We start from the raw sequence: 9,426 nt of genomic DNA, 5'->3' as shown, positions 1-9,426 counted from the left end.
TGATTAACAGGGAGCTCCTTGATATGGTAATGAGATTAAAAAACTGGTTCCTAAGTGTTTCTGTGGATTTCATTAACATTTTTGCAGCAAAACACTTTTTTAGGATAAGAGTGATTGCTCATTGCTGACCAGTATACATTATTGGTTGAATGTAACCTGCAGGAAGATATTAGTTTATTTCTGTGGGTACTGTATAAATATTTATATCTATGTATATGTGTGGGAGTCTGGGAGATGTACAAAGAAAATACAATATGGAAGGCTTATTCAACATTTAATTACGATGAGCCAAACAAAAATGCACCACAGAGTTAACCTTATTATTGCATATATTTCAAGTATACTAGCAAACTAATCACAGAGCTGCTGTTCCTGCTCTGGAAGCTTATTATCTAAGACACCTGCAAATATTTAGACATCCACACAGCTTTACTACTGTGAGTAGTTCTACTGATTTTTATCTGCTTTTGTAGGTTTTATGCCCAAATTTGTCATTACATGGCAAATTTACAACATGAAAAAGAAGGAAGGGGAAAAAAAACCCAGAAGTCTGATATGATTATTCAGGAAGCATATGTGTTGGTTCTTTCAGATGCTTTGTCGTCATGTTGCTAGAAAGCTGAAATTTTAAAGGCTATATTTATCATTTTGCTATTTAACAGAGCCATAATAAAACTGTAGAGAAGATAAGGAATATTTCCATTAACAGCATCAAACTGCTGCTAGACTTCAAGGCAAAGGAAGTTTTTGTTTGTTTATTCCTGCAACTTGCCTTCTGCTTATTTTACTCTTTTTCCAAAACTTGGCTCATCTTCCTCTCTGCTGATTTTGAAATGGGCTTGATATAGTCTCCAAGATCATCTTTGTCTTCTTTCTTTAGTCTTTTAATACTTCTACTGGTGAGAAAAAAAAAATCTGATTAACTGTAATATTAAAACCCTTATCCTTGGAACCAACATTCATGTAGCAATAGTGCATTTTTCATGTTCTTGCCCTAGGAAAATTCATTTCTCTAGAAGGAAAAATGGTTCCATTCCTACAGTTTCTCCATCCCTCAGTGTCACGATTGCTAACCAGAGGTCACTGTCAGTTGTCATTATAACTTTGTGTTTCTTCACCAGTAGAAATTAGACTGCTCCACAAAATGAACACATAGCAGAGGTTAGTATTTTGTGACTTAATGAACAAACTAGACTTGATGTGAGACTTGCTGCCAACCCTCTGTGTATCACGTTTTCCTTTAGACTCCTACTTGGGGAAATCTTTAGTATGAGAAACATGATATTTCTGTGCTTTTTTGTTCATCTGCTTGTTTTCAGTTACATGAAAGGAGGAAGATATAATTCAGGTGGAAAGGGAACTGCTTAATACTCTCTTATGGCATGCTACACATGTCTAACTGTTGTGTCTGCCTTTGTGCTGAGGTTTCTGTATGGAGCACAGCTTAACACCTACTACTTGCATGATGTTCTACAGCCAGCAAGCTCCACCAAGGAGATTTCTTCATGATCCTTTGTAAGACTGTCCACTGCATTCTTTGGGTCCTTTATTTCTTTGTGTCCATCATTTCACAGAATCACAGAAACATTCAGATTGGAAAAGACACTCAGGATCACCAAGTCCAACCCGTAACCCTACTCTACGAGATTCAACCATATTCCCAGGCACCACATCAAATCAACCTTTAAACACATCCAGGGTTGGTGGCTCAACCACCTCCCTGGGGAGCTCATTCCAATGCCTGACCACTCTTTCCCTGAAACAAATTTTCCTAATATCCAGTCTAAAGTTACCCAATCGCACCTTGGGGCCATTCTCTCTTGTTCTATCACTATCTACCTGTGAGAAGAAACCAGCTCCCTCCTGTTTGTGCTGCTCATGAAATCCTTAGAGAAGTAACTTCAGAGTGTCTTGGAGCTGATGTGAGGGCAATCCTGTCACCAGCATAATACAGGTTTCTTGTTTCCATTCTTGTTGAATTAGAGAAGGGGTTTGAGGCATCTAACTCTCCCTCTCCCCAAGGCAGCACCCATGATGTGAGTGTTTTAGCTAGTTTTGTTTTGTTTTAATCTGTATTGCAACTTCATACTTGGATTGATTTTTATCTTTGGGGAAGCAAAAATTAGATTGTTATACTAACAATGGACTCTCTGCCTTCATTGGAAGCCCAGATGGAGAAATAGTGAGAACCAGCCACAGGCAAAATTGCGTGTAGGCTGGACTGGAATTGGTGATGGTGTCTCCTGAGCTACTGTGGTGCAGCATTTTTATTCAAATGATGGATTTTACTCCATCAAAGATCTAAAGGTATTATTTGTATGGGACATTTACTGCTAGGTGCTATTTATGTAAGGGTTACTACAGCTGCCCAGCTGCAGCTCCCGCTTTGCTTCATGGCTTGTGTTACAGAACTTCCATCAGCAAAGCTTAATGTATGACAGCTTCTGCCAGCTGAGGTTTTGGTAAGGAATGGGATGAACACATTCTGATGGTAGTGCTAAATCTTCAGCACTGTAATGGTTATCAGTAGTGGTTAAACAGACAAGAGGCCATTGTTTTGATTACAACCATTAGATTCAGGCAGTCTTCATTGCAGTGACATCAGAGTCATTACTTCAGGCTGTTTGCAAACTCAAGAAGTAATGCCATTACAAATTGTTCTCATTTCACATCTGTGAAGTTTTTCCACACAACCATAGGAATTAGAAATGTGTTTCTGAAGAAAGCTCAGATGTTGCAACTGAGAACTGCACCAGAGAGTGGATGACTGCACCAAAATCTGCTTTTCTGTTATTGTAGAAGATGCAGAAACGCGTTCAAAGGTTGCACAACAACCACAGTCTAAATGCACGATTTCTTTCTCTTTTTTTTTTTTTTTGCTGTGGAGAGACAGATGATAAAAGGGCTGTGAGCTACCTAGACCTCAGAGTTGCTTAATAGCTTGTGGGAGCTTGCTGCTTGCCAATTTTAGAGCATCGGTCTATCTGACTTAACCACATGTAGACTTACTGGCAGGTCTACTCAAATCAGTGGTGTAATTATTTACTTCTTAAAGAGAAAACAGGCTTACATTATAATGACCTTACAATAACTTTCAGTTTTATGTGGAGAAAAATAAACAGTTGTCATTTCCTTGTTATTTTGTGGTTTAAGCCTTTACCTCAAAGGTTTTAAATATTTACTAACTACTATGTTCTCTGAAATTTCTCTGTTTAAAAATACAGTGAATTTATTCAGGGAAATCTTCCTGCTGCACCAAGCTTCATGATCTTGATTATAGGATGTTATAAATGAATGTCTTTCCCCTCCATTTTTCTCGCTATTACTTGACTTCTATCCAAACTCTTTATATTAATTTTAATATTTTAGCTACCAGCTACAGTTTCAAAATACAGATTTTTTTTTTTAGTAGTATTATTTTTAATTTGTAGTATAACTTTGTTCTTAGGAAAAAAAGGGGTTTTAGCAATGGGCAAAGGAATGTTTGTCACTCTCATATCTGAAAAATAATTTCATGTCAGAATGCTCTATCATAGTCAAATTGTGTTGGCACCAAGGAAAATGAGTTTTTAAAGTGTTTACTTATTTCTTGTTAGTTTTTTTGCAATGTGACCCAAAGAGATGGAGTTGTTCTCATCTAACTAAATTTTAGTTGCTTTCTGTTTTTCCTGCTTTGCCTGAAATTGATAATAGAATCATAGAATCAACCAGGTTGCAAGAGGCCTCCAAGGTCATCCAGTCCAACCTAGCACCCAGCCCTATCCAGTCAACTACACCATGGCACTACATGCCTCATCTAGTCCTTTCTTGAACACCTCCAGGGACAGTGACTCCACCTCCCTGGGCAGCCCATTCCAATGCCAATCACTCTCTCTGGGAAGAACTTCCTTCTAACATCCAGCCTATACTTCCCCTGGCACAACTTGAGACTGTGTCCCCTTGTTCTGTTGCTGGTTGCCTGGGAGAAGAGACCAACCCCCACCTGGCTACAACCTCCCTTCAGGTTGTTGTAGACAGCAAATGTAGTTCTGTTTTTCCTTTGACACCTTTTTGCTTGTTTTTAGTGGTTGCTTTGAGATGTTGAACACTGGAAGGACATTAAAAACTTGGGTGTTGTGAGGGAAGAAAGCCCTTCTAGAGCAGCAGTATGGCACTGATGGTCTGGTTGAGCTGGCCACAGGGGTGATTAACTTTGCAAGTGTGGTTGTAAACCAACAATTGTGTCACTTCAGTTTCTAGATTCTTCTAAATGGACAACTCTTCAAGTCAGTCAGTAGTTGAGCTTTGTCGTGGGAAATGCCACCATTTCATCCCGTTGTATTTCAGATCAGAATGGAAAGTTAAAACATCCTTTTTCATTTTCTTTCTTTCGTTTTTTAATTCCCCCTCTCCCCCACTGAATAGGAAACTATGCAGAGTTTTGGCTTGAAAACACCAGGCAGTTTTGGTTTATTTGGAAATTTTGAAATGAAGTCTCAGCATTCCCATCATGTTGAACTGTTTCATTTTGGATTGACCTTAACCACTGTTATGCCAAATTGCAGCAGGGCAATGGCAATTGCTGCTGGTGCACTGAGTTTGCTTTCTCAGAGTTAATGCATCTCCGTGATCCATCACATCAGTTAGATCACAGTTAGATTGCAGTGTTTAAGGTAACATTTTGGATTCACCCATTTTAGTTAGTTCTAGCACAGGAAATGTCACTTGATATCAGTTGGAACTTAATAGACTATGGGAAAGAAACTGTAAGTGCTTCCAAGTGTCTCCATGCCAAGTGAGCCAAGTTTTGAACAGTTTGTCTGATTTCTACCTGTAGCAGATGAAGAATGCTTGTGTGTGTTTTGCCAGTGCTGTTGTCACTAGGACAGTAGCTCAAAACAGGAAAGCAGGAGCCTTAGCAAGATACATGGAGAAGTAGGGCAGGGATCTGATAATAGCATCATGTCTACATCTGCCAAGTAGACCTATTCTCAAGATCTTTTCTGTGCTTCTCTTCCCATATGAAAAGTAACTCAATCTAAAGTTCCTCACTGCTAAAAAGAAATGTTCTGGTTTGCTTTAATCTCTGGTCTATTTTAGTCAAAGATTAGATTAAGGCAAAATTAAAAACTGTCACCTGGTTGATTCTATCATTCCTTAGCTGCCTGTTTAATATCATAGTATCACATCATAGAATGGTCTGGCTTGGAAGAGACCTCTAGAGGTCATCTAGTCCAAATCCCCTGCAGTCAGTAGCGACATCCTCAACTAGATCAGGTTGCCCAGAGCCTCACCTTGATTAGCCTCATGGATGGGACTTCAACCACCTCTCTGGGCAACCTGGCTTAGCATGAATTACTTGGCAATATTTGGTGAGCTCTGCAAATTTAAGTTTGCATGTGTAAATTATAGCCTTAAAGAAAAAAAAAAAAAAAAAAAAAACCCAAACCAAACCAAACCAAACCCCTTCAACCTTCAAAACCTGTATGCCTTCCATTGTACCACAGCACTGCATGAGCAGTGTTCCTCTGTGAGGAAGCCAAGTTTAGCAATGAACAAAATGCTGAAAGAGAAAGCATTTTGATAAATTACATTCTTTGCATATGTAAATACAACATTTTTTTAAATCCAGCCTAGTAGTCTTCATGTTTATGAGGAGGAATTGTGAACATAACTCAGCCTGGCTTTGTGACTCTCAAAATCATCCATAAAATAGTATAAAGGAACTTGCTCAGTACAGAAACTATATAAAATCTTTTTACACTTCTTGATCTCCTTTTAGTCTTGGATAATCATAGAATCATAAAATTGTCAGGATAGGAAGGGACCTCAAGGATGCTCTAGTTCCAACCTGCCTGCCATGGGCAGGGACACCTCACACTAAATCAGGTTGCCTGGAGCCCCATCCAGCCTGGCCTTAAAAAGCTTCCAGGGATGGGGCTTCCACCACCTCCCTGGGTAACCTGTCCCAGTGTCTTGCCACCCTAATGGTGAAGAACTTCTTCCTAACGTCCAATCTGAATCTACACACTTCTAGTTTTGTTTCATTCCCCCTAGTCCTATCATAGAATCAGCCAGGTTGGAAGAAGCCTCCAAGGTCATCCAGTCCAACCTATCATCCAGCCCTGTCCAATCAAGTAGACCATGGCACTAAGTCCCTCATTCAGTCTCTTTTTGAGCATCTCCAGGGACAGTGACTCCACCACCTTCTGACTTCCTAAAAAGTCCTTCACCAGCTTTCCTGTAGGACCCCTTCAGATACTGACAGGCCACAATAAGGTCTCTTCGGAGCCTTCTCTCCAAACTGAACAGCTCCAGCTCTTTCAGGTCTGTCTCCATAGCAGAGGTGCTCCAGCCTTCTGATCATGGCAGTGGCCATTCTCTGGACACACTCCAGCATGTCCATATCCTTCTTGTAATAGGGGCTCCAGAATCATCACATTATTCATTCCTGAAGTGACAGGTGCCAGATAGGTGATGACACAATCTGATGTGGAAAAATATAGCAGCCCTCTTTGTGGTGATCTAACATACTGGAGAGACATAGCCCTTGTTCAGCTGTGGTTTCTTTTGCAGATAGTGCTCCTTTGGGCTGGAGATAAGCTTGGAAGGGACAGCAGAAATTTTCTCCTTTGCTTTTGTCATGATACGTTCTCAGTTTGTTATCCAAGGTGTGTGAATTTAGAGTGATGTACTTGCAGCCCCAAGTGTCACTCTGTGTGTTTAAGCATTGCAATATAGGTCAAGAAGTCTATGCAGTGTACTAAACTGGGAATTGTGGGGTGGGTGGATGTTTTGGTCTTGGTAATAGAAAATGCAGGTCATCCTGGGTGGGGAAAGTAGGTATATTTTTATGTGGAGCCCAATACTAACAAGTAAATATTTACCTTGGAGCAGTAATGTCATGTTACCATGCTATTTCATTGCAGGAATAAGTAAGAGGTAAATGTTTGCTTTTTAGTTACTGTCCCTGGAGCTTTTAATATAATACTGTTTAAAATCCTTATTCATGTCATAAAAAAGCAGGCTTTTTACAGAGAAAAGTCAACAAAGGCAACAGCAATTCAAGGTTTCCTTAGGCTCCTCCATGGTGCTTAGGAACATGGTTTAGCAGCAGACTTGGTAGGTTAGTGGTTGAACTTGGTGATCTTAGAAGTGTTTTCCAGCCTGAATGATTTGCAGTAGCCCATCCTGGAAGAATAGCTTCTAATGATCTCCTTCTTGATGCTTAGTATTATATCTTCAGCCTTTCTGCCTCAACTACTAGCCTGGCTGTCAGCTGGGAGGAATTTCAGTTGTTTTTCTGATAGGGATATCAGTTCAATTGGAAGTGGATTTCTGCCTCAAAAGGTTTATCACTCAGTAGTAACTTATGCCATTACTGCTTCTCTTTGTTTCTGTTATTGTCTTTGAAGGGACTAATGCAGGATCTTCTGCTTATTCTGTTGATCCCCGTCTACCTTTTTAGTTACCTGGATTATAACAAAGAACTGAACCAAGTTTATCTCCGACAGAATTGAATTTGATGCCTTTTAGACTTGCTCTACATACAAAAATGAGATGAATTTTGGGTGTGCCAGTCACAATTAGAAGAGATACTCCAAGTATATTACCTTATTAGACATACTTTTTTCCTAAGCACAAAAGACAGTGACTGTTTGGTCACCTTTGCAGCTACTGCGAGTGATTGGCTATGTCTTTTGACAGAAGTGGAATTTTATTTTAGGTGACTTAATCATGGACTCTTGATAGGAGTGAGAGTAATGATAGAGTATGGTCTATGACCTTGTCCTGTCAGTGCCAATAAACCAGACTGTGCATTAAAGTTTCAAACAAATGAAAGTTTCTGTCAGTAATCCTTGGGGTGATTTCTACAGCCTCCTTGAGAGGAGCTCTTCTGAAAACTTCTTTGGAACAATATTTAAAGAAAAAGCTGTCTGCAAGTGAAGGGCTTGTAATGAGTGTGCATCCCAGCATGGTGAGGGCAGCAAATCTGCAAAAAGGCCAGGAACATTAGTGCCAAAAGCAACCGTATGAGGACGTTACTGTGTTTTGACACAAGCATCTGGTAACAGGCAGTAAACCATGAGGATATTTTGTGTGCTGAGCTAGTCAGGAATTGTTATATTTGTGTACAATGTTCATTTGCTAAGCTTTATGGTCAACTTCATTACTCTTCATTTTATTCATTATTATGTCATTGAGCAGCAACTTGTTAAAAGATTAAAAGTTCCAATTGGTTGCTCATGCCTACGGTATGTAAATGCTTTGCAGCTCTGGCAGTAATTTGCTGATATTCTGGCAATTTGCACTTAAATAGTTTCTGAAGGCACATACACATGCACAGAAGCCAAGTGTAAATGCTTCTGGTTTGTTTGGGTTTGTTTTTTCAGAAAGGCAGCACAACTACCTTTGAGTATAAAGAATCTCATCCTGCAGTTGTGATGCGCATACGCATCTCTTCTGTTTCTGTGGAACTGACCAGTTTAAACTGTCTGTAGGAGAGGTCCTAGGAGAAGAGTATTGCTTTTTCAAAACTAAGATCAGGAAATGAGAATGCTCCTATTAAATCCAAGCTGCAACAGTTATTGGTTTCTTTGGATGCTAACATAATCAATTTTTTTCTCCAAACTAGTTTTTTAATAGATTGGATGTGTTTATACACATCCAATGTGTGTGATCTGTTATATCCTGTGTGATCTGGTATAGTTGATCCTGGCAGGGGAGTTGGACTGGATGAGCTTTTGCGGTCCCTTCCAGCCCCTAACCTTCTGTGATTCTGTGATAGAATCATAGAATGGGTCATAGAATGTCACATGTGATACAAATACACATGTATGCACACACAGTTTTAAGTGCAGGGGTCTGTGTGCATGTCATAGAGTCATTAAACTTGGCAAAGTTCTGTAGGATCAAGTCCAGCCATCAGCCCTACACTACCACGGCCACCAAACCATGTCACAAAGTACCACATCTGCACATTTTTTTTAACACCTCCAGCGATGGTGACTCCACCACCTCTCTGGGCAGCCTCTTCCAGTGCCTGACCTCTTTCAGTGAAGAATTTTTTTCCAAATACCCAATCTAAATTTCCCCTGGTGCAGCCTCAAGTCATTTACTCCTGTCCTGTCACTACTTACTTGAGAGAATAGACCAACAACTGCCTCACTATGACCTCTTTTCAGGTAGTTGTAGAGGCATATTATTTATATTTATATATATATATATATATATATATATATATATATATATATGTATATATATTATTCAGGCATATAATTTTAAATCAAGTTTTACCCTTCACTCTCTCCATGCATACTTTTTACTTATATCTGCTTTTCCAAATAGCACTTCTGAGTAGTGATAATTCTTTAGTAGTAAAATTGGGGGTTTTTTTTTGATACCAGGCTGCTGTGACCTCAAATTTAATATGAATGCTCACATTTT

General features: G+C 39.5%; 1 protein-coding gene across 4 annotated transcripts in view; it reads left to right on the top strand.

Annotated features, from left to right (window-relative positions):
- VTI1A (vesicle transport through interaction with t-SNAREs 1A) overlaps nucleotides 1-9,426 on the top strand; it is a 303,668-nt gene that overhangs the window by 131,050 nt on the left and 163,192 nt on the right. The gene's annotated exons all lie outside the window — the stretch shown is intronic.

Source organism: Pogoniulus pusillus, chromosome 6 (genome assembly GCF_015220805.1).
Source record: "Pogoniulus pusillus isolate bPogPus1 chromosome 6, bPogPus1.pri, whole genome shotgun sequence".
NCBI classification, from domain to species: Eukaryota; Metazoa; Chordata; class Aves; order Piciformes; family Lybiidae; genus Pogoniulus; species Pogoniulus pusillus.
The sequence above is the reverse complement of the archived record's forward strand: the minus strand, read 5'-3'. Positions and strand labels throughout refer to the sequence as shown.